This window comes from Aotus nancymaae, unplaced genomic scaffold (assembly GCF_030222135.1).
Source record: "Aotus nancymaae isolate 86718 unplaced genomic scaffold, 86718_ANA_hifiasm-v0.15.2.pri h1tg000010l, whole genome shotgun sequence".
Lineage (NCBI taxonomy): Eukaryota > Metazoa > Chordata > Mammalia > Primates > Aotidae > Aotus > Aotus nancymaae.
In genome coordinates, this window is record NW_026988421.1 from 44,030,343 (window position 1) to 44,057,546 (window position 27,204).

Genomic DNA, 27,204 nt, shown 5'->3' on the forward strand with positions numbered 1-27,204 from the left:
TTTCTTTTCATTCTTCCTTTTCTTTTTACCAGTAGTGTTCCTCCTATTCCTAGATACATAAAATGAGAGAGGTAACATGGTTGCCTAATTTCCCTGGTTGCTGGGAAGCTCAGAGTAATTCTTGATCTATTTCTTCTTCAACCTTCACTTCTTAGTTCTTGACTATCTCTCTATAGGGCTTTGCTATAATTCATCCCTAACTTTTTTTGGAATAAGTTTATAAACTTTTCTTCAATTTTTAAAATGTGTTCATTTCCACAAAACATTTTAAGGTTTCTGAAAATTGTTTTAGAATTTAAGAATATAAAGTTTACATCCTCCCATGAACCAAATTATGTAAAGGAAACTTGCTACCTTGAACTTTAAATGAAAAGAAACAATGGTCCTTGCCCATTAGATGTGATCTTCATCCTTTCATTCAGGTTCTGCTTTTCTAAAATATAGTTTTCTCATCACACACTTTCTCCATTTTGGCCTTACACTTTGAGAAGGATGACCCCTCATCGTAGGCATTCGCTTAGGTCCATGTTGACAATCTTATGGTTGAATCAAGAAAGTAACAAATAGCTATGTATGTACATTCCAAAACTACCTGCTCTCAGCAGCTATTTCTCATCTGAGGGACAAACATTTTGCTAGATCATACAAAGACCCACCAATGATAAAGGGAAAAGCCTGTGCATGTTACAGTAAAGTAAAGCAGTACACATCTACAAGCCTCTTTCTACAACTCTTGGCACCAGTTGTTTCAGAATTCATGTTTTCAGATTTTTAAAAAGTAATAAAGCAAATATACTGTGTGTTTTATAATACTGCCAAGTGAGTCTGGCACATCACGTACAGCAAAACACATTAACCTTTCTGCAACGTCTGTAAATGGTCATTTAGGTCAAATAAAGACCATAAGTAGTCTCATACTCATTTAGATGAGCTTTTGAAGCAAAACAAGAAAACACCTTTGGGATTTAGAGAGCATACAAGGGATTTTGGACCTGATGGTAACTGATATATTACTCTCAGCCCCATATGTGTATTCAGCTGTCCAACACAAGGAAGCCCTTTGGGGCTCTGTACATGAGGAATCCCATGAAGCTCTATCAGCAAGATTTAGCATTCTTGTGGGTTTAGCTCTGACCAGTTCTCAGGAGATATATAAGAAAGAAAGAGTTCTAATGACCAACACAAACGCCCAGATAATCAGAAATATTACACTAAGCTGCTATTTTTGATGCCTAAATAACTTACAATCTACCCCTGCTACATTGCATCCTATTTCCTTTACTTTAACTCTTCTACAATTCTCCACAATACATTCACCCACCATTTCCATTTTTCTGAGTCTTCTCTCCGCCTCTTCCTCTTTACCTGCAGTTTCTGTAATATGATACTCATAATCCATCTATCACATACCACCATTTCCATAACTAGACATAATGCACAGGGCTTGAATTTTTGTCTAATTCTCTTCAGCAGGAAGTCATAACTAACCCAGTTCCTTCCTATAATTACTTTGGATGACTTAGGGGCAACATGCCTGGATGGAATTGCAAAAGGCTGTAATATGTCTAAGACTATTCCAATAAACATTCCCTTATCATCTAGCACATGACCATAAAACTCAAAATTACAAATGGCTTCTCATTAATACGTATATGTAATCATTGTTCAACCCAGGATCTAATATTTTTGAGGGAATTACATCTTTATATTAATCACAAAAATATGTTTCTTGCCCATCAAAACCATAAACTCAGCTTGGGTAATATAGTGAGACCCCACCTCCACACACACACACACACACACACACACACACAAAATACAAAAATTAGCCAGGCATGGTGGTGTATGCCTGTAATCCCAGCTACTCAGGAAGCTGAGGTGGGAGAATCACTTGTGTCCAAGAGGTTGAAGCTGCAGTGAGTCACGATCGTGCCACTGCACTTCGTTCTGGGCAATAGAGCAAGACCCTGTTTCAAGAAAAAAACAAACAGAAAAACAAAAAAACAGCAAAAAAAATATTTCATCAAGTTGACATTCATGCTTTCCCATCAACTAGGGATTTTTGTTTATTCTGTGGTCTGTGCCTTTAAATATATCTGCATCTCATCGCAGGTGTGGATCATCTCTAAAAGGTTTCCTATGTCCCTGCTTTTAATTCATTCTGACACTGTCATGATACCCACATGAAATGTATTACCTTCCCTTGAAATTCAACCAGGCTCTTTCTGATGATTGTGACTGCATTCTCTACCTTTAGAGCTGAAGAGGCTGATTCTTATTCATTTATCAATTACTACCAGCTTGTAATATTTTTTCAATAGCAAACAACAAATGAACAACAAGCAAAAACAGATCTGTTTCTATGCCATTATCTTCTCGGTGCACTAAGGATGTATATGTCTTTGTTTGATATATATCAATGACATTTTTTAAGAAAATAGAAATCTTGGGAGGGTCTGGACACAGGTGGCCTGGGACTTGTGGCAGATTTATTTGTCTTACATAAGTCTTAATTTTCAAGCTTGCTGAATACCTTAACTGTGACTGTCAGTGTTGCGCTGGTTCATATATGAAAACACATTGTTCCACCCTGCTACTTACTTTTATTTGAAAGTAAACTTACAGTGGGGAGGAATTTATGAAAAGTGTATTTTATTTATTTTGATGTTATAAAATTTGCATATGTAAAACCGATTTGTTAACATATGCTACATGTTCAAAAATAAAGACCAAAATGACATCGTAAAAAGAAAAATATGAATATAGAAATCTCTATTAGTGAATTTTCAAGCTACCTCACCTAATATAAATAGCCATGATGCACTGGTTTCTATTTGGTGTAATATTTCCCAACACTTACTTTAGTTTTTTCACCTACCCAAAACCTGCTCATTTTAGCAAATGGATTTTAGTTGCGTCAAACTTGCATATTATTCAACATGAGGTTAAATAGTCCAGTGCTAAAAAAAATAATAATAATTCAGTTCCTCTTGTGTTTACTCATTTTTACAGGATGGTATTAGCACAGAAAAAGTCTTCCGAATTCACTGTTCTTTTTAATGAATAAAATATGTGGGAAAGGTGAAGAACTTATGTAAGCTCTTTTGTCTTGGTCTCACTGAAGAGCTTTAATTTTATTCTTACTTTATAATCCCGGAGATGTCAACTGGCCCCATGATACTTTTCATGGACTTTATGCCTTATAGAGACCAAGCACTTCAAAGTCTGTTAGGAGAACATTAAAAAGAAAGGCCCAAGGCTAGTAAACTTGAACATTACTATTTCCTGTGCTGCTATATTGATATACAGGGAAGCATGCTTTCTTAGCATTCAAGCATAATTTAAAACTACTCGGCACTAATAGCACATCATATTTTTATTCTGAATTTTCACATATTAGACACCAGAGTTTTCTTATAATATTATTTGGATATATATATATATATATATATATATATATTTTTTTTATTGCATTTTAGGTTTTGGGGTACATGTGAAAAACATGCAAGGTTGTTGCATAGTTACATATGTGGCAGTGTGATTTTATCCTAGTTTTTATGTAAAAGCCATCTTTTGGATGGAAGCACAACTTTAGTCTAACTTTTATTTCATAATTTTTGTAACCAAGATACATTATTTTTACTTTTTATCTATTGATAATCTTTACCCTGTCTGCAGGCAGACTACATTTTTCAGTTACTACTCTGAAATCTGGGCATAGTGGGAGAGAATTTATTTTAAAAAAAAAAACCAAAGAAATGATGCTCAGATGAAAACTTCTTGTTTTTGATGTGAATCAGTGAATGAATTAAAATCTGGAAAAACTGAAAAAGAACTATGGACATTAATATCATTTGAGGTATTTAAATTCAAAAGATAAATGATTTAGGACATTTTTGGAAGGGACAAAATATTCATAGATGGTCCTGATTCATTAGAAATAATATTTTTTATAGAAACTAATTTCCTAATTTATTGCTACTCAAGACTGTGTAGAAATCCACATCCTTTTAAATATTTTCAACCTATTAGGTTTCTTTATAAAAAGTTCACCAGTAATAAAAGAATAGTTAACATAAATGTGTTAAGAAACAAACGTTTTTTAAAGATTCAAGATAAAGTTTATATTTTTTTCTTTTCTTTTTTTTTGAGACGGAGTTTCACTCTTGTTACCCAGGCTGGAGTGCAATGGTGTGATCTCGGCTCACCGCAACCTCCGCCTCCTGGGTTCAGGCAATTCTCCTGCCTCAGCCTCCTGAGTAGCTGGGATTACAGGCACGCGCCACCGTGCCCAGCTAATTTTTTGTATTTTTAGTAGAGACAGGGTTTCACCATGTTGACCAGGATAGTCTCGATCTCTTGACCTCGTGATCCACCCGCCTCGGACTCCCAAAGTGCTGGGATTACAGGCGTGAGCCACCACGCCCGGCCAAAGTTTATATTTTTATCATTTCCATTTAAGAAGTATATCTAGTTTATGTTTTCATTTTTCTAAGCAGTGTATATAATGTTTTAATTTTTGTAACTGGATTTATGCTGACACAGCCAAACATTTCCCTTGTCCCTCCTATGACGAAAGACATATTAAAAACTCTAAGGTGAGAGGCAAAACCGTATGTCCAGGAAGCCAATTAAAGTTAGTTGGCAGACAATGAGATGGAATCCATGAAGTTGAACTTCTAACAAGTCCTCCAACCAACTAACATAACATGGTTTTAAGGAATTCTACTTTGTCTTCTGTCTCTTAGACAAATTCTGGGCCATCATACATTTCAGTTCATTAGAAGAGAATAAACACAGAGAATATATACAGAAAATCTAAAGAAAATATGAACTAATAAATCATTGCAGCTATACAAATCTTTCAACTTTGTGGCACAGTTTTACCAGCGTTGGAAGGGATGAGACTCTTAGACTGACCTAAGAGTGCTTTATGAAGAAGCTGAGTTGGCAGTGGTGTATAGAAGGAAGGCAAGCACTTGGATGAGCAGACAGAAGGAACACCTTGTCTTTAAAAAAATAAAATGAGGCCCCTCATTGTGGCAAAAGCATTATAGAAGTCTAAGAGAATAGCAAATTCAATAATAAATAAAGTTAAACATTTTGTGTAAAATATCAGAAGTTGATTCAGCTAGCTTAATCTTTTTTGTGCTAGGGACCCCTTTGGACGTCTGCTGTGTACGGATCTCATTTCAGAATATTTTTAAGTGCATAAAATACACTACTCTCGATTACCAAAGCAACTATTTATATGAGAATCAGTAACTAATATAAAGCAAATTTGTGATCTGCTAATAGATGTGAATTTCTATTTAACACATTAAATAACGACCTAACAGTATGTCTAATAACTACTTTGAGTTTGAGGGAGTGATGAGCATAAGCAATGTTTAAAGATATTTGCAAGAATGGTCATATAGTAAGAAAACTTTTTTTTATTGGTGACACTGTCCCTAATACTCTTAAACTAATGTGTCTTGTTACTATAGTTGTTACCACATTTCAACTGAGGTTACTAAAAATAAAGATGTATATATTCTTTTTCTTATCCAAGTTAACAGATCCCTGAGTTCTATTAGGGTAAGAACCTCTGAGCTAGACCACGAGGTTTGAATAAGAGAATGTCAAAGATGAAGACTCAAACTCAGGTTAATACAGAGATCTCAGTTCATGGAAATACTAGACATGCATTGCTAGCAATATGAATTTGACTCCGGATAACCTAGTTTGAATTTCTTAGCAGGGAGATACTTTATCAGAATTATATTCAATAAATTATTCTTTTTCTCTTTGCAGTATAGTTTCATAGCAGAGAATCCAGGTCAACAAGGGCTTAAGGTAGAGTTTCAGTTAAGAAATGTGTGGATTAACTGTGCTCACAATAATCATCAATTGCATGACTTAAAGATAATTTGGTGTTCTTTGAAAGTGAGTTTGGGAAGAGATGGGTGGTAACTTTGGAAGGCAAATGAGGTTATTACAATTGGTAAAACATATGTTGTAATTGTCCTAAAGAGAGTAGGAGAGAATTACTGAAAGAAGAATGAGAAGCCAAAGCATCTCTCTTAATCTTTTCATAGAAGATATTATGACATTATTAATGGCATTAGTGACAAATCTTATAATTGAACAATTACTACATACCTGTACTAATCCTTATTTTTAACAACTTTGTTGAGATACAATTCACATGCCATACAATTTACCCATTTAAGGTGTTCAAATCAGTGTCTTTTAGCATATAAAAAACTTATGCATTAATCACCACAGTCAAATTTAAAATATTCTCATTACCATAAAAAGAAATGTTAGCTGTTATATCCAATTTTTCCATCCCTCCCAGTCATAGGGAACACTAATCTACCTTCTGTTTATATACTGTAGATTCGACTAGTCTAGGCATTTCATATAAATGGAATTATATTGTTCTGGCTAGGACTTTGGTACTATGTTGAATAGAAGTGGAAAAAGTGGGCATCCTTGTCTTATTTCAGTTCTCAGGGGGAATGCTTCAACTTTTCCCCATTCAGTATAATGTTGGCTGTGGGTTTGTCATAGAAGGCTTCTATTACCTTGAGATATGTATCTTTCTATGCTGATTGTATTGAAGGTTTTAATCTTAAAGGAATGCTGGTTTTGTCAAATGCTGTTTGTGTTTGTTGAGATGATCATATGATTTTTGTTATTAATTCTGCTTATGTGAAATATTACGTTTGTTGACTTGCATATGTTAAACCATCCCATATCCCTGGTATAAAACCCACTTGATCATGGTGGATTATCTTTTTGATATCCTGTTGGATTCAGTTAGCTAGTACTTTATTGAAGATTTTTGCATCTGTGTCTATCAGAGATGTTGGTCTGTAGTTTTATGTCATTGTTATGTCCTTTCTTGGTTTTGGTATTAGGGTGATACTGGCTTCATAGAATGATTTGGTAAGGATTTCCTCTTTCTATATGTTTTGTAATAGTTTCAGTAAGATTGGTACCAATTCATCTTTGAATGTCTGATATAATTCAGCTGTGAATCTAGTTCTAGATGTTTTTTGTTGGTAATTCTTAAATTACCATTTCAATCTCATGGTTTGTTATTGGTCTGTTCAGAGTTTCTATTTCTTTCTAGTTTAATCTAGGAGGGTTGTATATTTCCAGGAATATGTCCATCTCCTTTAGATTTTTTAGTTTGTGCACATAAAGGTGTTCACAGTAGCCCTGAATTTATCCTTTGTATTTCTGTGCTATTAATTGTAGTATCTCCTGTTCTGTTTCTAACTGAGCTTATTTAGATCTTCTCTCTTTTCTTCTTCATTAATCTCACTAATGGTCTATCAATTTTGTATATCTTTTCAAATAACCAAATTTTTGTTTCATTTATCTTTTGTATTTTGTGTTTGGTTGTTTCAGTTTCACTTAGTTCCGCTCTGATCTTTGTGATTTCTTTGATTCTGCTGGGTTTGGGTTTGGTTTGTTCTTGTTTCTCTAGTTCCTTAAGGTGTGATCTTAGGTTCTCTATTTGGGTTCTTTTGGACTTTTTGATGTAGGCATTCAATGCTATGAAGTTTCCTCTTAGCACTGCTTTTGCTGTATCCCAAAAGTTTTGATAAGTTGTGTTGCTATTATCATTCAGTTCAAATTTTTTTTAACTTCAATATTGGTTTCATTATTGACCCAAAGATTATTTAAAATTAGATTAATTTCCATGTATTTGTATAGTTTTGAGGGTTCCTTTTGGAGTTAATTTCTAGTTTTATTCTACTGTAGTCTGAGAAGATACTTGTTATAATTTTGATTTTGTTAAATTTATTGAGACTTATTTTGTGACCTATCCTATCGTCCATCTTGGAGAATATTCCAGACAAGAGAAAAAAAATAAAGGGCATTTAAATGGTAAAGAGGACGTCAAACCGTTGCTGGCCATTGATGATATGATTGTATGCCTGGAAAACCCTAAAAACTCATCCAAAAAGCCCTAGATATGATAAATGAATTCAGGAAAGTTTGAGGATACAAAATCAATGTATGCAAATCAGTAGCATTACTATATACCAACAGCAACCAAGCTAAGAATCAAATCAAAAACTCAAACTGTTTTACAACAGCTGCTCAAAAATAAAATGCTTAGGAATATACCTAACCAAAGATGTGAAAGAGCTCTGCAAGGAAACTTACAAAACAATGCTGAAAGAAATCACCAACAACACAAACAAATGGAAACACATCCCATGCTTATGGATACGTGGATGAATATTGTGAAAAATGACCATACTGCCAAAAGCAGTCTAACAGATTCAATACAATTCTCATCAAAATACCAGTATTGTTCTTCACAGAACTAGAAAAAGAAACCCTAAAATTTATATGGAACCAAAAGGAGCCTGCCTAGCCAAAGCAAGACTAAGGAAGAAGAACAAATCTGGAGGCATTACCCAACTTCAAACTATACTACAAGTCTACAGTTACCAAAATAGCATGGTACTTTTATAAAAATGGACCATAGACCAATGGAACAGAATAGAGAACCCAGAAGTAAAGCAAAATTCTTACAGCCAACTGATCTTCAACAAAGCAAGCAAAAACATAAAGTGGGGAAAGGACAATTGTATTAGTCTATTCTCATGCTGCTAATAAAGACATACCTGAGACTGGGTAACTTAAAAAGAAAAGAGATTTAATTGGCTCACACTTCCACATGGCTGGGAAGGCCTCACAACCATGGTGGAAGTAAAAGATGAGCAAAGTTAGTTATGTGTTACATGGTGGTTGCAGGCAAGAGAGACTGAAAGCCAAGTGAAAGGGAAAACTCCTCATAAAACCATCAGGTCTCATGAGACTTATTTACTACCATGAGAACAGTATGGGAGAAACAACTACCATGATTCAATTATCTCCCACTAGGTTCCTCACACAGCATGTGGGAATTATGGGAGCTATAATTCAAGATGAGATTTGGATGGGGAGAGAACCAAACCATATCATTCTGCCCCTGACCACTTCCATATCTCAGGTCTTCACATTTCAAAACCAATCATGTCTTCCCAACAGTCCCCCAAAGTCTGAACTCACTTCAGCTTTAACTCAAAAGTCCACAATCAAAAGTTTCATCTGAGACAAAGCAAGTCCCTTTCTATGTATGAGCCTGTAAAAAGCAACTTAGTTACTTCCTAGATACAATGGGGGCATAGGAACTGGATAAATACACCCATTCCAAATGGAAGAAATTGGCCCAAATTAAGAGGGGCTAAAGGCCCCATGCAAGTCCAAAATCAAACGGGGCAGTCAAATCTTAAAGTTCCAAAATGATCTCCTTTGACTCCATGTTTCACATCCAGGAAACGCTGATGCAAGTGGTGGGTTTCCATGGTCTTGGGCAGCTCTGCCACTGTGGCTTTGCAGTATATAGCCTTCCTCCTGGCTGTTTTCACAGGCTAGTGTTGAGTGTCCACAGCTTTTCCAGGTGCATAGTGCAAGCTGTCAGTGTATTTACCATTCTGGGGTCTGGAGGATGGTGGCTGATACAGTATGGCTGTGTCCCCATTCAGATCTCAACTTGAATGGTATTTCCAAGAATTTCCAGGCATTGTGGGAGGGACCTAGGGGGAGGTAATTGAATTATGGTGGGGGGGCAGTCTTTAACCCATCCTATTCTTATGATAATAAGTCTCATGAGATCTGATGGGTTTATCAGGGGTTTCTGCTTTTGCTTCTTCCTCATTTTTTCTTGCTGCCACCATGAAAGAAGGGCCTTTTGCCTCTTGCCATGATTCTGAGGCCTCCCCAGCCATGTGAAACTGTAAGTCCAATTAAACTCTTTCTTTTTCCCAGTCTTGGGTTTGTCTTTATCAGCAGTGTGAAAATGGACTAATACAATGGCCCTCTTCTCATAGCTCCATTAGGCAGTGCCCCAGTGGTGACTCTCTTCGGGGGCATTCACCCCACATTCCCTACAGCACTGCCCTAGCAGAGGTTTCCCATAAGGGCCCTCCCCCTGCAGCAAACTTCTGCCTGGACATCCAGGCATTTCCATACATCCTCTGAAATTTAGGTGGAGGTTCCCAAACCTCAATTCTTAACTTTTGTATACCCGCAGGGCCAACATCACATGGAAGCTGCCAAGGCTTGGGGCTTGCAGCCTCTGAAGACATGCCCCAAACTGTACCTTGGTCTCTTTAGCCAAGGCTAGAGCAGCTGAGACGCAAGGCACCAAGTCCCTAGGCTGCACATAGCAGAGGTCCCTGGGCCCAGCCCACAAAACCATTTTTTCCTTTTAGGCCTCCAGGCCTGTGATGGGAGAGGCTACCTCAAAGGTCTCTGACATGCCCTTAGACATTTTCCTTATTGTCTTGGTGATTAACATTTGGCTCCTCATTACTTATGCAAATTTCTACAGCCAGCTTGAATTTCTCCTCAGAAAATAGGCTTTTCTTTTCTATCACATAGTCAGGCTGCAAATTTTCTGCTCTATTTCCCTTTTAAAATTGAATGCACTTAACAGCACCCAAGTCACCTCTTGAATGCTTTGCTGCTTAGAAATTTCTTCTGCCAGATACACTAAATCATCTCCCTCAAATTCAAAGTTCCACAAACCTCTAGGACAGGGACAAATGCCACCAGTCTCTTTGCTAAAACATAGCAAGAGTCACTTTTACTCCATTTTCTGACACATTCCTCATTTCCATCTGAGACCAGGTCAGCCTGGACTTTATTGTCCATATCACTATCCGCATTTTGGTCAAAGACATTCAACAAGTTTCTAGGAAGTTCCAAACTTTCCCACATTTATCTATCTTCTTCTGAGCCCTCGAAGCTGTTCCACCCTCCGCCTGTCACCTCCACATTTTTGGGTATCTTTACAGCAGCACCAAACTCCTGGTACCAGTTTACTATATTAGTCTGTTCTCATGCTGCTAATAAAGACATACCTGAGACTGGGTATTTTATAAAGAAAAGAGGTTTAACTGACTCACAGTTCCACATGGCTGGGGAGGTCTCATGATCAGGGTGAAAGTGAAGGAGGAGCAAAGTCATATTTTACATGGTGGTGGACAAGAGAGAATGAGAGCCAAGTGAAAGGGGAAATCCCTTATACAACCATCAGATCTCATGAGACTTATTCACTACCAGGAGAACAGTATGGAGGAAACTGCCCCATGATTTAATTATCTCTCACAGGTTCCTCCCACAACACATGGGAATTATGGGAGCTTCAATTCAAGATGAGATTTGGGTGGGGAAACAGCCAAACCATATCAACACACGATTCAATAAATGGTGCTAGAATAATTGTCAAGCCACATGTAGAATGATGAAACTGGATCCTCATCTCTCACCTTATACAAAAATTAACTCAAGTCAAAGATTTACATCTAAGATCTGAAACCATAAACATTCTAGAAGATAACATAGGGGAAAAAAACTCTTCTAGATATTGGCTTAGGCAAAGAATTCATGACCAAGAACCCAAAAGCAAATGCAACAAAACCAAAAATAAATAGATGAGACCTAATTTAACTAAAAAGCTTCTGCACAGCAAAAGAAATCATCAGTAGTGTTTAGACAACCCACAGGATGGGAAAAAATCTTCAGAAACTATGCTTCTGAGAAAGGACTAATATTCAGAATCTACAAGAAACTCAAATCAGCAATTAAAAAAATAATTCTATCAAAAAGTGAGCTAAGGACATGAATAAACAATTCTCAAGAGAATATATACACACAGCCAACAAACATGATAAAATGCTCGACATCACTACTGTTGGTGGGAGTGTAAATTAGTTCAACCATTGTGGAAGACAGTGTGGCGATTCCTCAAGGACCTAGAAATAGAAATTCCATTTGACCCAGCAATCCCATTAATGAGTATATATCCAAAGGATTATAAATCATTCTATTATAAGGACACATGCACACGAATGTTCATTGCAGCACAGTTTACAATAGCAAAGACCTAGAACCAACCAAAATGCCCATCGATGATAGACTGGACAGGGAAAATGTGGCACACATACACCATGGAATATTATGCAGCCATCAAAAACAATGAGTTTGTGTCCTTTGTAGGGACATGGATGAACCTGGAAACCATCATTCTCAGCAAACTGACACAAGAACACAAAATCAAACACTGCATGTTCTCACTCATAGGTGGGTGTTGAACAATGAGAACACATGGACACAGGGAGGGGAGTATCACACACTGGGGTCTGTCAGGGGGAAATAGGGGAGGGACAGTGGGGGGTGGGGAGTTGGGAAGAGATAGCATGGGGAGAAATGCCAGATATAGGTGATGGGGAAGAAGGCAGCAAATCACACTGCCATGTGTGTACCTACCCAACAATCTTGCATGTTCTTCACATGTACCCCCAAACCTAAAATGCAATAAAAAAATAATATTATTAGGAAAGTGAAAATTAAACCACAGTGAGATACCACCTTACTCCTATAAGAATGGCCACAATAAAACAGTCAAAAAATATTAAATGTTGGCATAGATGTGGTGAAAAGGCAACACTTTCACACTGCTGTTGGGAATATAAACGAGTACAACCCCTATGGAGAACAGTATGGAGAGTCCTTAAAGAACTGAAAGTAGATCTACCATTCAATCCAGCATTCTCACTACTGAAGAAAAGAAGTCATTATATGAAAAAGACACTTGCACACACGTTCATAGCAGCACAATTTACATTTGCAAAAATATGGAACCAGCCTAAATGTTCATCAGCTGAGTGGATAAAGAAAATGTAGCATATATACACCATGGGATACTACTCTGCCATAAAACAAAATGAAATAATGGCATTTGCAGCAACCTGAATGGAGTTGGAGACCATTTATTCTAAGTGAAGTAACTCAGGAATGGAAAACCAAATACAGAATATTCTCACTTATAAGTGGGAGCTAAGCTATGAGGACACAAAGACATAATAATGATATAATAGACTTTGGGGACTCAGGGGAAAGGATAGAAGAGGGTAAGGAATAAGAGACTACACACTGGATGCAGTGTATACTGCTCCAGTGATGAGTGCACCAAAATCTCAGAAATCACCACTAAAGAACTTATCCATGTAACCAAAAACCATTTGTTCATCAAAAACAATTGAAATAAAATAAAAAATACAAAAAAAAAGAGAATAGAATTATGTAACGTGGTTCTTGTGACTGACTTCTTTCACTTAGCATGTTTTTAAGTTTCATTCACATTGTAGCATGTATCAGGAGGTTATTCCTTATTATGGCTGAATACCATTCTATATTTTGTTTATTCAGTCATCAGTTGATAAAGCTCTTCTTATGCATTACCTTAGTCTACCATTTTCCTTGACTGCCAAGTAGAGAGTTGTTCAGCAGTTTTCTTTACCCTCAGTTTTTCTTTATAAAATATATTCTCGACTCTTCCCTATTTTGACCTCAATGGTGCTGAGGACAAAGGTCATCATTCTCTGTATGGGTCGTGACTTTCAAAGCAAGTCTTCTCACCCTCAACCTGCCCCAGGCCATTTGTACAATTGCTTTTGAGAAAATAAGTTCAAAAGCTTTCTTTTTCATGTTGTTAAGGAGATGTTTGGTATTTTGTTGTTATTCTTCATTTTAGTTTGTTCTCTGCTTTAAAACAATGTACAGGTAGATAAGTGCTTATTGTACACCCTGGAGAATCCTAACTTCACATAAAAAGAAAAAATACATATATCACATCAAGTGCAGTCATTTTAAACTGTCAAGTAACAATTCTCATGGTAGGAAACGTATTATACCACTGGGTGAAGTAAGTTATAGTCCAGAAATGCTTTTAATAAGTGGAGTAGGAGGTTGATAACTTTGAATTATTGTTGTTTCTATTATTCTGGATATTATGTGAAATGAAATTAAAATTCAGTCCTAAGGCTTTCACACAAGCATGTTCATAGGAGTAGTGGCCATTTTGATTAACATTCCAACATATTCATCAGTTAGTATTTACTAACCCTCATTTTTTACAATCAGACGTGGTATGAATTAGATAATTGTTCCCTTAATTAGTTTATGCTAATATTAACAGAAAGCTTCATCACACACAAAGCTCTTTCACATAAATTTTATATATTAATACTGTGAAGCAGGTAGTTATTATTCCCATTACATTGTTGCAGAAACTGAGTGCCAAAAGGTCTAAAGCTTCTAAGAGCAGTGAGGCCAGGATATCTGTTTAGAACTTCTGATTTTGTTTCCTTTTTCTGCCTACGAGCCATGACAAAGCTAAACAAATGCACTTAGAAAAAGGACATATAATCTCTGATTGAAGCAACATCTCCTTGTTGACAGTACAGTTATCCCTTGAATAACACAGGATTGAGCTTTATGGGTCCACTTATATGTAGATATTTTTCAGCCAAACATGGATTGAAACTACAGAAACCCACATATAAGGAGAATTGGCTGGGATACTGGAATATTTGTGGACTTTGTTATACATACAGGTCATGGAACCAATCCCCAGGTATACTGAAAAATAACTATTTACTTTTTAATCCCTTGAAACTTAGATGAAATTGGATTTAGTATTCATCTTGTGAAATGACCCTAAAATATATGCAAATTCCTGAATCCTTAGTTTCTCATATTAATAAAATTTACACAATTACTTCAAATCTCCTGCCTTTTAACTTTTCTCATTACTCCTTCTTCATAACCTGATCCCTCTATTCTTTGACATACCTAAGTAATAGATCTTCTCTCATGCTTTCATCTTCCCCCAAACCCCTCACACAAGAAATTAGTAAGAAACAGACTTAACTAATAATTTGGAGAGAAGAGTAGGACATTCATACTGGCAACAAATAACTGAATATTATACATTAGACATCCTTTTTACCAAAAGTCTTTCAGTCTCTGAAATATGAGACTTTCCCACTGACCTCTTTCTCTGTAACCTCTAGCTTCTTTACTGTTCCTGTACATTTGTCACTCTGCTCTTTTTCCCTTCTAAATTTTATAAACCGCGACTTAGAGGCCTGCTTATCCCCACTTAAAACTGCTTCTTAATGTATTTTATTTTTTTAAAGAAAGAAAATTTTCTCTTTAAAAACTACTCAACCTATATATTCTTTGTCTTGCTACATGTATTATCTAATTCAATTATCATAACTGTAGGAAATAAGATACTATTATCCCAAATCTGTAGTGAGGTAATCCAGACACAGAGAGTTAAATAAGTTATCTTAGTTCCCACAGCCAGTCAATGGTGGAGCCAGGATCTGAAATTCTCAAGTACGTGTGGAGAAAAGATGCTATTCTAACATCAGTAGAGTATCTTCATAAGCTTAGAAATTTCTGTAATTACTTCTATTTCAGGTGACATCTGCTGGGGAAAATTATTCAGTAATGTAGCTTTGTGGCTTTACTGAATCTGCTGGCAACATGATTTACTTAAATATGCAACTTGATGCTACCCTTTTATTTAGGCTGTAATTTACATGTGGTGGAAGTTAATATGATAACTAGTGGAAGTCAAAGATTTCCCTTCAAATATAGAGTATTTTGTATGTTCATCGATTTTATTTACATCAGTGTTTCTCAACTCCAGCACTACTGACATTCTGGGCTGAATAGTTCTTTCTTGTAGGGGCATTATCTTGTGCATTATAACTGCAGCCCTAGCCTCTACCCACTAAATGCCAGAGGACCCCCACCCCTAGTTGTGACAACCAGGAATGTTTCCAGATATTATCAAATGTATCCCTGTGGGTAAAACTGTCCCCAGCTGAGATCCGTTGCATATCACAAACTCACCTAAGCTTAATATTAAAACATAACAAAAACAAAAATTACATGAAGACTGCCCACAAATCTGATAGTGTTTATAGTAAACACTTGCCATTTGCCTGCCTTTAAGCAATTACAGAAACAGCCATTCATCCTTTAGGCTAATTGAAGGTGCTCATGTATTATAGAAAAAAATAGAGCAAGAATGTATTACACATTGCTGGAATTAAGCTTAACATACTTGACTTAATTAAGACAATTAAATTATATGTTCAGCTCTCATTTACTTGGGGGATGATTAGTCTATTTTCCTTTCTTTTTTTATGGGTGCACACTGGATCTATGGCCTGTCTTTAGCTTTTCTCATTACTGGAAATTGAAATCAGTCCACAAATACTTACCTAGTGCTTTCCGTGTATTTTAAGTGCTAAGATTTCAAAACATAATGCACAGAAAGATTATAGAATCATGATTCTGGGGAAGAATGTTGTGAAGTCCTTTCAGAACCCTGTTTATTGCCAGATAAATAGTTGACCCATCTATAATAGGTTTAGTATGTTCTCTTTTCCTTAACTATCTCCAAGGACAGAATTGCTGCAGTAGACGTTGCTCATTCCAGACTTTCATTCTGATGGTTCAGATGATTCTCTACATCTAAATATTCAAGTTCCTTAAATTTCAGTCTGTTTCCTCATACAGGTTTTCTTTGTGAATAGGTTTATATGCCCTATGACTTCAGAATTAGAAACCATTCTGAAGTTGAGATGCCTTGATCAGTATGTTGAGTCTTTTTTTGCATAAATGAGATTTTTAGTTTTGGATACCTTACTTACGTTTTTGATTCACAACCAAGAATAACTATAATGGTTTCAGTTCATATGCAATACATATTATAATCTGTTATAATTTAGTATAATGGAAAATTGTGTCAAGTGTATTTATAGCAATCATGACCAGAAGGGAAATCAGATTTGCCTAATTGAAGCAAAAGCAAAGGTCTTCACTCATGTAGCTTCAACTTCAACGAAACTTTTTCATCTCACACTGTTTTATTCCATTTGGATAACTAGTACTTTTGAGCACCCTGTAAGAATTATTGCTATGATGATATCAAAGAAAAGTGACTTCTTTGAATAAGAAGCTGGGTTCTAACTAAAATATTCTAAGAACATGATAGTCATAGAAACTATGAATACGAAAAGTTAAGAAAAAAGCCCTAATACATATACATGTGTAATGAGACCTACTCAGCAAGATACATAGTCAACTGGGAGTAAAACAAACTAAACGAGGGCTGTTTCTCCTAGGCTTTATTCAATGACCAAAGAATGATTTTCAAACATCCCAATTAATACTGTGAAGAGTTAACACATCATTTGGGGGCAAGAGTTCAGATCCAGAGAGACTGTATCTATTCAGATTTGAAAGCAATCTTAAACTGATAACTGATAAGGCAATGACACACTGCCATTCTTTAATTCAAGAACAAAATTGCCTCCCACAATGAGGTCATCTCTTTCCTTTCTATAGCGGCTTAAGAAAGACATATATAAATGACGAACAAGAAGTACAGGTTTAAGGGAGATATCTAAGTTTACAGTCTGTCCCTGGGAATTGGATGGCTTTTCCCCCTAGGTAGCCCCTAGCAGCCTCATCAATTTCTACTTTTTTACCTGGGTGACAGCACCGCCCATCTAAAATGACCCTGCAAGACAAGTCTAATAATATCCTTAATCTATTAAGAAAGCAGATCCACAGATTAACCCCATCTCCCAGAGGAAAATACATCCTCTCTGGTGACAGCACAGCTCCACTACCAGAACGCTGAAAGTTCCTTTTGAATCTAGCAACTGTAGAAGCCCTTATGAGAGAATATGTAACGTAAAAGCCACAGACTCCAACCTACAAAATCATGAAGGTATAGTCAAACAGATTAGAGAAGGAAGGAGATAAGAGTTCTTGTCTAGACAGGACCTTTGTTATAACACCTGATTCCCTTTAATAGTCAATCAAGTTGTCCTGAAAGTTCCAACCAAGATTGCTGGAACTAAGCTCAGTGATTATAATTAGGTTATTACAGCCATTCTATTTCTGCCTGCCAGTAATAAATCTCTAAGCTGATTCTACTTATCATGAAAGTCCTTATGGCACAAAACCACAGGTGAGTGAAAAACTCATAAGGATAAACAGACCCGGGAGGTTGTGAGTCGCCCTGGAAACTCAGATTCTTCCATTATTTATAGGGCCTTATAAAAAGATAAACAAAGGTGTGGATGTGCTATAATCGATCCCTAATGCTTAGCATCTTGCAAGGGTGGTACGTATATCGTGGTGCCAAAAACCAGAAGATTGATTGCTTCTCAAAATGACGAGTTTCAGGACTTATGACTCAGCTCATTCTACAGCATAAATGGGCATATGTTACCTGAAGTAAAATTTAAAAGTGCGTTCAATTTACCATGATACATCTTTCAATTATTCATGACAATGCCAGGAATGATAAAAGAGCTAAATAAAACTATAAATAACCCTTTAAACCTCATTCTAGCCAACTGTTTCAAATCTTCTCTCATATAAACAACTTCAGCAATTTAGTAAAGTTCAAATTAAAATGATTTGAATGTTTCTTTATATTTCTTCCTGATGAATACGGTGGGAAGAGGACACAATGGAAATTATATTAATATAGTAATATATTTGTAAAAGTAAAGATAAATAATAAAATGCACAGAAGCAGAATATATAAATTACCACATTTTAGATTATCATTTGTTCCCTTAGTAACAGGTCTAATAGCCTCTAGTAACTGTTGGGCTTAGATAAATTAATAGAAACAGAACTTAGGTGTTCAGAAAACAATTTTCTGGTACTTTTTAGAAATCTTTGATTTGAAATCTAACATATTTAAAACTGAAACTAAACTGAAGTATTAAAACAATCATGAATAAATGCTAATGAATCTATTCTGTTTTTTTAAAGAAATAGATATCACATTAATCAATAATGACCAGCAGTAAACTCATCAAAATGCATTTCTGAAGTTAGCAGCAAACTATAATATATAAAAACCTCCAAACTGAGCTCTTTCTAAATTTGGTATGTCTCTGGCAAAAGCATGCTGTATATTCAACCTACCTGACTTTTTCCCTATTTGTTTTACCCTCTTCCCCACCTAAATAACATATAAGTTCACCTACTTACTACATAAATGGAGTCAGTGTAAAACACATCTCAGAGGTAGTCACAGAATGAAAAAGAAGAAAAAACAGAACTCCTTAAGGGAGTATGAAACTAAAGGAATTGCCTCATGACTACCTTAATACTTTAAAGGAAGAAAGGAAGTTGATTAGGTGGGATTAGGGGTCAATGGGTATATGCGATAAGCTTTTATTATTCTTAGCTTTCTTAAGTGAACCACACATTTGTACTTGGAAATCATTTGTAAATGTGTAATCACTTCTAAGTTTGCTCCAAGACTGGTGAGTGGCCTAGTAAATTAGCTTAACCAGTTTTACATGTCAGACCAATAACTCACTTTTCTAGACTCTTGGAAAATTGGGATACTTCTAAATGTCTCTGAAGGAGCCCTCATTAATGCCAAGTGTGTACCTACCTTTTAGCACCCAGTCAGCCCTGCCTCCCTGAATTAGCCATTCCCCATTCACATAACAGGTTTGAGAAAGAGTATCAAATTATGACTCAGGTACCAAAGTACAAACACTGTGTTTCACTTATCATTTATGTCTTTCTGTTCACTTAAAAAATGTAGTACTTTTTGGATCATTGTCATCTGTTGTATGACATCACATCTCTTACTTTTTTGACTATTGTGAAGTATATTGAATTTCCAGTGTTTAACTTAGCCTGGAAAAGATGTTTTATGTCAAGATTGTATTTCTCAAATACAATCCGGCTAAGTGATTTTTTAGCTATTTCAGTTAATGTGAAATAAAACCTTTTTGTTACCAGCACTGATTATTCATGTATATGAATAATTTATATACATATATGTATAATTTATACCTACCTTATAAGTTAAACATGAGGAAATTAGGCAAATATAAGGTAAGATCAAGAAAATAAGTTTTATAAGAAAAGTTTGTATAAGTCTCGAAAGTTTAAAATTTGTGCACAAGCTCACTTTGGAGACTTACACAATTCTGGCTGTAATGTTATATGAGAACAGGAATCATTAGAAAATTAATTGTAAGTTGAAACAGATCAGCGTGATATGAGCATGTTTTTTCAGGAAAGAAGTGGCAGTACAACTGAGTATGGCAGTCGTGGCAGTGAAGGGACATTGACTGTTTCCTATGGGGGGAATATCTGAACTTTATAAATTAGTTCTGATATAATGGGTCCATAGATTTCCTTTAAGAAACCACTGAGCTAAAACAATAATCCTGATGTTCCTCCACATTTAAAAGAAATTCCACCTGGGAGCGGTGGCTCATGCTTGTAATCCCAGCATTTTGGGAGGCCAAGGCAGGTGGATCACAAGGTCAGCAGTTCAAGACCAGCTGGGGCAAGATGGTGAAACTCTGTCTCTAAAAAATATATAAATTAGCTGGGTGCAATGGCAGGCACCTGTAATCCCAGCTACTCAGGAGTCTGAGGCAGGAGAATGCTTGAACCCAGGGAGCAGAGGTTGCAGTGAGCCAAGATTGCACCAGTGCACTCCAGCCTGGGGGTCAGAGTAAGACTCCATCTCAAGTCTGTAAATAAATAAATAAATAAATAAATAGAAATAGGAGCAGGGGGCGGGGGTGCCAACATGGCCAAGAGAAGCCAGCGCCTGAATGCAGCTCCCAGCAAATGAGACGCAGAGGGATGGAAGACTTCACGGTTCCCAACAAGGTGCCAGGTTCTTTTCTGTGGGACTGATAGGGCACTGGAATTGGGCCCAGGGAAGAAGCCACAGGGCGAGAGCCGCCCAGGGGGTGCAAATCAAGACGAGGGAGGCGCGTCCCCACCTGAAACGTACAGTCGGCTCGGAAGGTCTGGGGACTTAACCCCCTCGGTGCTTCATTTCAGATCCTGTGCTTACCTCATCCCTCCTGCAACCCAGGGTCCACGGGGGCCCTGCCAGACGGTGGGGAGCCGTGGGTAGTCGATCCAAATCTGAGTAGCAGCTACCGCCGGGCTCAGCAAGTTGTGGCAGAGACCTGGGCAGGAGTTTGGACTAACGCCTGTGGGATGGACCCTCCCTCAGAGGGAGGCAGAGTTGAAAGAAGGGAAACAGACCATAACGCCTGGCAGGCTCCACCTCCACAGAACTCAAACTGAAGCCCTCGCTTGAGAGCTTAGCAGCAAATATACCAGCTTGACCCCAACCAGGAAGACTGAGCTCAGGGAGAGACGCCATTGGGAAGGCAGGGCCAATCTCACCTGCAAACAAACCCCAAGGAAGGACCACCCACCCAGCAACCTGACTGAACCTGAGAGAGCCCAGCAGCACCCTCCACAGGCCAAAAAAGATACAGCACCAACCTCAATAGAAAAAAAGTCCACTCAGAGACTCCTCCTGAAATCACAAACTTCAAAGATTAAAAGGAGATAAATCCATGAAGATGGGGAAAAAACAGCACAAAAAGGATGAAACCACCAAAGAACAGAACACCTCTTCTCCCAGGAATCACAGCTCCTCACCATCAAGGGAACAAAAAAAGACAGAGAATGAAGCGATGAATTGACAGAAGCAGGCTTCAGAAGGTGGGTAATAACAAACTTCTCTGAGTTAAAAGACCATGTTCTAACCCAATGCAAAGAAACTAAGAACCTTGAAAATAGGTTGATGAAATGCTAACTAGAATAATCAGCTTAGGGAAGAACATAATCCACTTGATGGAGGTGAAAAACACAGCATGAGAACTTCGCGAGGCATACACAAATTTCAACAGCCTAATCTATCAAGCAGAAGAAAGGACATCAGAGATAGAAGATCAAATCAAAGAAATAAGAGTGAAAAGAAATGAACAAAGCCTCCAAGAACTATGGGATTATGTAAAAAAAACCTAATCTACGCATAATCAGCGTAGCTGAATGTGACAGGGAGAATGAATCCAAGTTGGAAAACACTCTTCAAGATATTATCCAAGAGAACTTTCCCAGCCTAATAGGCAGGCCAACATTCAAATCCAGGAAATATAGAGAACACCACAAGGATATTCCTCAAGAAGAGCAACCCTAAGGCACATAATTGTCAGATTCACCAGGGTTGAAATGAAGGAAAAAATCCTAAGGGCAGCCAGAGGGAAAGGTCAAATCACCCACAAAGGAAAGACCATCAGACACAGCAGATCTCTCAGCAGAAACCCTGCAAGCTAGAAGGGAGTGGGGGCCAATATTCAACATCTTTAAAGAAAAGAACTTTCGACCCAGAATTTCATATCTGACCAAACTAAGCTTCATAAGTGAAGGAGAAATAAAATCTTTTATGGACAAGCAATTCCTGAGAGATTTCGTCGCTACAAGACCTGCCTTAAAGGAAGTACTAAACAGGAAAAGGAACAAACAGTACCAGCCACTGCAAAAATGTACCAAATGGTAAAGAATAACGACGCAATGAAGGAGCTACATCAATTAACAGGCAAAACAACCAGAAAGTAACAAAATGGCAGGATCAAATTCAAACATAACAATATTAATGTTTAAAGTAAATGGCCTAAATGCCCCAATCAGAAGACACAGACTGGCAAACTGGATAAAAAGTCAAGACCCATTGGTGTGCTGTATTCAGGAGACCCATCTCACATGCAAAGACTCACACAGACTCAAAATAAAGGGATGGAAGAAGATTTACCAAGTAAATGGAGAGCAAAAAAAAGCAGGGATAGCAATCCTAGTCTCTGATAAAACAGACTTTAAATCAACAAAGATCAAAAGAGACAAGGGCATTATATAATGGTAAAAGTATCAATGCAACAAAAAGAGCTAACCATCCTAAATATTTATGCACCCAATGCAGGAGTACCCAGATACACAAAGTATATTCTTAAAGATCTACAAACAGACTTAGACTCCCGCACAATAATAGTGGGAGACTTTAACACTCCACTGACAATACTGACAGATGAACGAGACAAAGTCAACAAGGATATCCAGAACTTGAATGCAGAGTTGGACCAAGAAGACCTAATAGACATTTACAGGATACTCCACCCCAAATCCACAGAATACACATTCTTCTCAGCACCACATTGCACTTACTCCAAAATTGACCACATAATTGGAAGTAAATAACTCCTCGGCAAATGCAAAAGAATGGAAATCATAACAAACAGTCTCTCAAACCACAGCACAATCAAATTAGAACTCAGGATTAAGAAATGCACTCAAAACCGCACAATCACATAGAAACTGAACAACTGGCTAAACAATGAAATGAAGGCAGAAATAAAAATGCTCTTTGAAACCAATGAGAATGAAGACACAACATACCAGATCCTATGGGACACATTTAAAGCTGTGTCTAGAGGGAAATGTATAGCAATAAATGCCCACATGAGAAACAAGGAAAGATCTAAAATCGACACCCTATCATCAAAATTGAAAGAGCTAGAGGAGCAAGATCAAAAAAACTCAACAGCAAGCAGAAGACAAGAAATAACTAAGATCAGAGCAGAACTGAATGAGATAGAAACACACAAAAAAACCCTCCAAAAAATCAATAAATCCAGGAGCTGGTTTTTTGAAAAGATCAACAAAACAGGCAGACTGTTAGCTAGACTAATAAAAAAGAAAAGAGAGAAGAATCGAATAGATGCAATTAAAAAATGATAAAGGGGATATCACCACAGATTCCACAGAAATGCAAACTACCATCAGAGATTACTACAAACAACTCTATGCACATAAACCAGTAAACCTGGAAGAAATGGATAAATACCTGCACACTTGCACACTCCCAAGACTAAACCAAGAAGAAGTTGAAATCCTGAATAGACCAATAACAAGGACTGAAGTTGAGGCAGCAATTAATAGCCTACTAACCAAAAAAATGTCCAGGTCTAGACGGGTTCACAGCTGAATTCTACCAGACATACAAAGAGGAGCTGGTACCATTCCTGTTGAAACTATTCCAAACAATACAAAAAGAGGGAATCCTGCCTAACTCTTTCTATGAGACTAACATCCTGATAACAAAATCTAGCAGAGATACAACTAAAAAGGAAAACTACAGGCCAATATCCATGATGAACATTGATGCAAAAATCTTCAATAAAATACTGGCAAACTGAATCGAACAGTACATCAAAAAGCTTATCCACCACGATCAAGTAGGCTTCATACCGGGGATGCAAGGCTGGTTCAACATACGCAAATCTATAAACATAATTCACCACATAAACAGAACCAAACACAAAAACCACATGATTATCTCAATAGATGCAGAGAAGGCCTTTGACAAAATTCAACAGCCCTTTATGCTAAAAATTTCAATAAACTAGCTATCAAAGGAACTCATCTCAAAACAATAAAAGCTATTTACAACAAACCCACAGCCAGTATCATACTGAATGGGCAAAAATTAGAAGGATTCCCTTTAAAAACTGGCACTAGATGAGAATGCCCTCTCTCACCACTCCTATTTGATATAGTATTGGAAGTTCTAGCCAGAGCAATTAGGCAAGAAAAAGAAATAAAGGGTATTCAATTAGGAAAAGAAGTCATCAAATTGTCCCTATTTGCAGACGACATGATCCTGTATTTAGAAGACCCCATCGTCTCAGCCCAAAACCTCCTTATGCTGATAAGCAACTTCGGCAAAGTCTCAGGATACAATATCAATGTGCAGAAATCACAAGCATTCCTATACATCAATAACAGACAGACAGCCAAATCATGAGCGAACTCCCATTCACAATTGCTACAAAGAGAATAAAATATCTAGGAATACAACTAACAAAGGAGGTGAAAGATCTCTTCAAAGAGAACTACAAACCACTGGTCAAGGAAATAAGAAAGGACACAAACAGATGGAAAAACATTCCATGCTCATGGTTAGGAAGAATCAATATTGTGAAAATGGCCATATTGCTGAAAGTAATTTATACATTCAATGCTATCCTCATCAAGCTACCATTGACCTTCTTCACAGAACTGGAAAAAAACACTTTAAACTTCATATGGAACCAAAAGAGAGCCTACATAGTCAAGACAATCCTAAGGAAAAAGAACAAAGCTGGAGGCATCATGCTACTTGACTTCAAACTATACTGCAAGGCTACAGTAATCAAAACAGCATGGTACTGGTATCAAAACAGAGATATAGACCAATGGGACAGAACAGAGGCCTCAGAAGCAATGCCGCACATCTACAACCATCTGATTTTTGACAAACTGGACAAAAACAAGCAATGCGGAAAGAATTCCCTGTTTAATAAATGGTGTTGGGAAAACTGGCTAGCCATATGCAGGAAGCTGAAACTAGACCCCTTCCTTACACCTTATACAAAAATTAACTCCAGATGGATTGAAGATTTAAACATAACACCTAACACCATAAAAACTCTAGAAGAAAACCTAGGCAAAACCATTCAGGACATAGGCATAGGCAAGGACTTCATGACTAAAACACCAAAAGCACTGGCAACAAAAGCGAAAATAGATAAATGGGACCTAATTAAACTTAAGAGTTTCTTAACAGCAAAAGAAACAATCATTAGAGTAAACCAGCAACCAAAAAACTAGGAAAAAATTTTCACAATCTACCCATCAGACAAAGGGCTAATATCCAGAATCTACAAAGAACTAAAGCAGATTTACAGGAAAAAAACAAACCCATTAAAAAGTGGGTGAAGGATATGAACAGACACTTTTCAAAAGAAGACAAATATGCAGACAACAAACATATGAAAAAATGCTCATCATCACTGGTCATTAGAGAAATGCAAATCAAAACCACACTGAGATACCATCTCAAGCCAGTTAGAATGGCGATCATTAAAAAATCTGGAGACAACAGATGCTGGAGAGGATGTGGAGAAATAGGAACACTTTTACACTGTTGGTGGGAGTGTAAATTAGTTCAACCATTGTGGAAGACAGTGTGGCAATTCCTCAAGGATCTAGAAATAGAAATTCCATTTGACCCAGCAATCCCATTACTAGGTATATACCCAAAGGATTATAAATCATTCTATCATAAAGACACATGCACACATATGTTCATTGCAGCACAGTTTATAATAGCAAAGACCTGGAACCAACCCAAATGCCCATTGATGATAGACTGGACAAAAAAAATGTGGCACATATACACCATGGAGTACTATGCAGCCATAAAAAACAATGAGTTCGTGTCCTTTGTAGAGACATGGATGAATCTAGAAACCATCATTCTCAGCAAACTGACACAAGAACAGAAAACCAAACACCACGTGTTTTCATTTATAGGCAGGTGATGAACAATGAGAACACTTGGGCACAGGGAAGGGAACAACACTCACAGGGCTAGTTGGGGGGTGAGGGGTGGAGGGAAGCGGGTGGGTGAGGAGGAGTGGGAGGCATAACACCGGGAGAGATGCCTGATGTTGGCCAGGCAGGGTGGTGGGGGGTGGGGGATGGAGACAGCAAACCACCATGGCATGTATGTACCTATGCAACAATCCTGCAGGACACAGGATGTACACATGTACCCCAGAGCCCAAATACAATAAAAAATACATAAAAATAAAAATAAATAAATAAAAATTTAAAAACTCCAAAACTGTCTAGTAGAATTCTTAGTAGTGGTTTTACTCCCATGACTCACGGGTTTCTTTCCACTGAAAATGTTTAATTCCCAAACCCACAGAGTCAGAAAAACAGACTTGTACAAAATCACTTATTTATGAAAGTTCTTTAGGCATTGTTCATTTTGCTTTTAGATCTATTAATATAATTGACACTAGATCTGTAGGTCAAAAAAATTTTAAAAGGCATTGGAAACTTGTTAAATGTTATTCTTTGGAGTCTCTACCACTAAGGTGTAATGGCTCAAGAAACATCACATCAAATGTTGGCCAGGCATAGGCAAATGGAGAAAAGTACAAAGCCACTGCATTAATCCAGGAAGATCAGTGAGGTTTTTTGAGTTTCTATTTTCTTCTTTGGATGTGATATTGATTTGATCTAAAAGGTTCTCTCCTCTGCCCCCCATAGAGAGAGAATCTGAAAACAAATTCTTTCTCCACTGGGAAAAAAAAAATCCTATTATCCTACATGGTCCTTGGTTATTTTCTGTAGTAGATGGTGGAATACTGTGCTTCAGTGTCATTATACCTTCACATAATTGATAAGAGAATAATGCCAGCAATAAGAGCAAGCATTTATTCAGCATTTGCTATGTGAGAGCACTGTTTTAAGAATTTTTCCTGTTTTATCTCACTTAATTTTGACAATCATCCAATGAATTAGGTGCTTTTATTGTATCCATTTTACAGAGGCAAAGAGAAGTTAAGCAATTTGCCCGAGGTTACA

The 27,204-nt window shown here is 37.1% G+C and overlaps 1 protein-coding gene across 2 annotated transcripts in view; it reads left to right on the forward strand.

The window, feature by feature from the left end:
• The window catches only part of PRKG1 (protein kinase cGMP-dependent 1), a 1,342,437-nt gene that overhangs the window by 463,340 nt on the left and 851,893 nt on the right, over positions 1–27,204 (forward strand). The window lies entirely within an intron of this gene.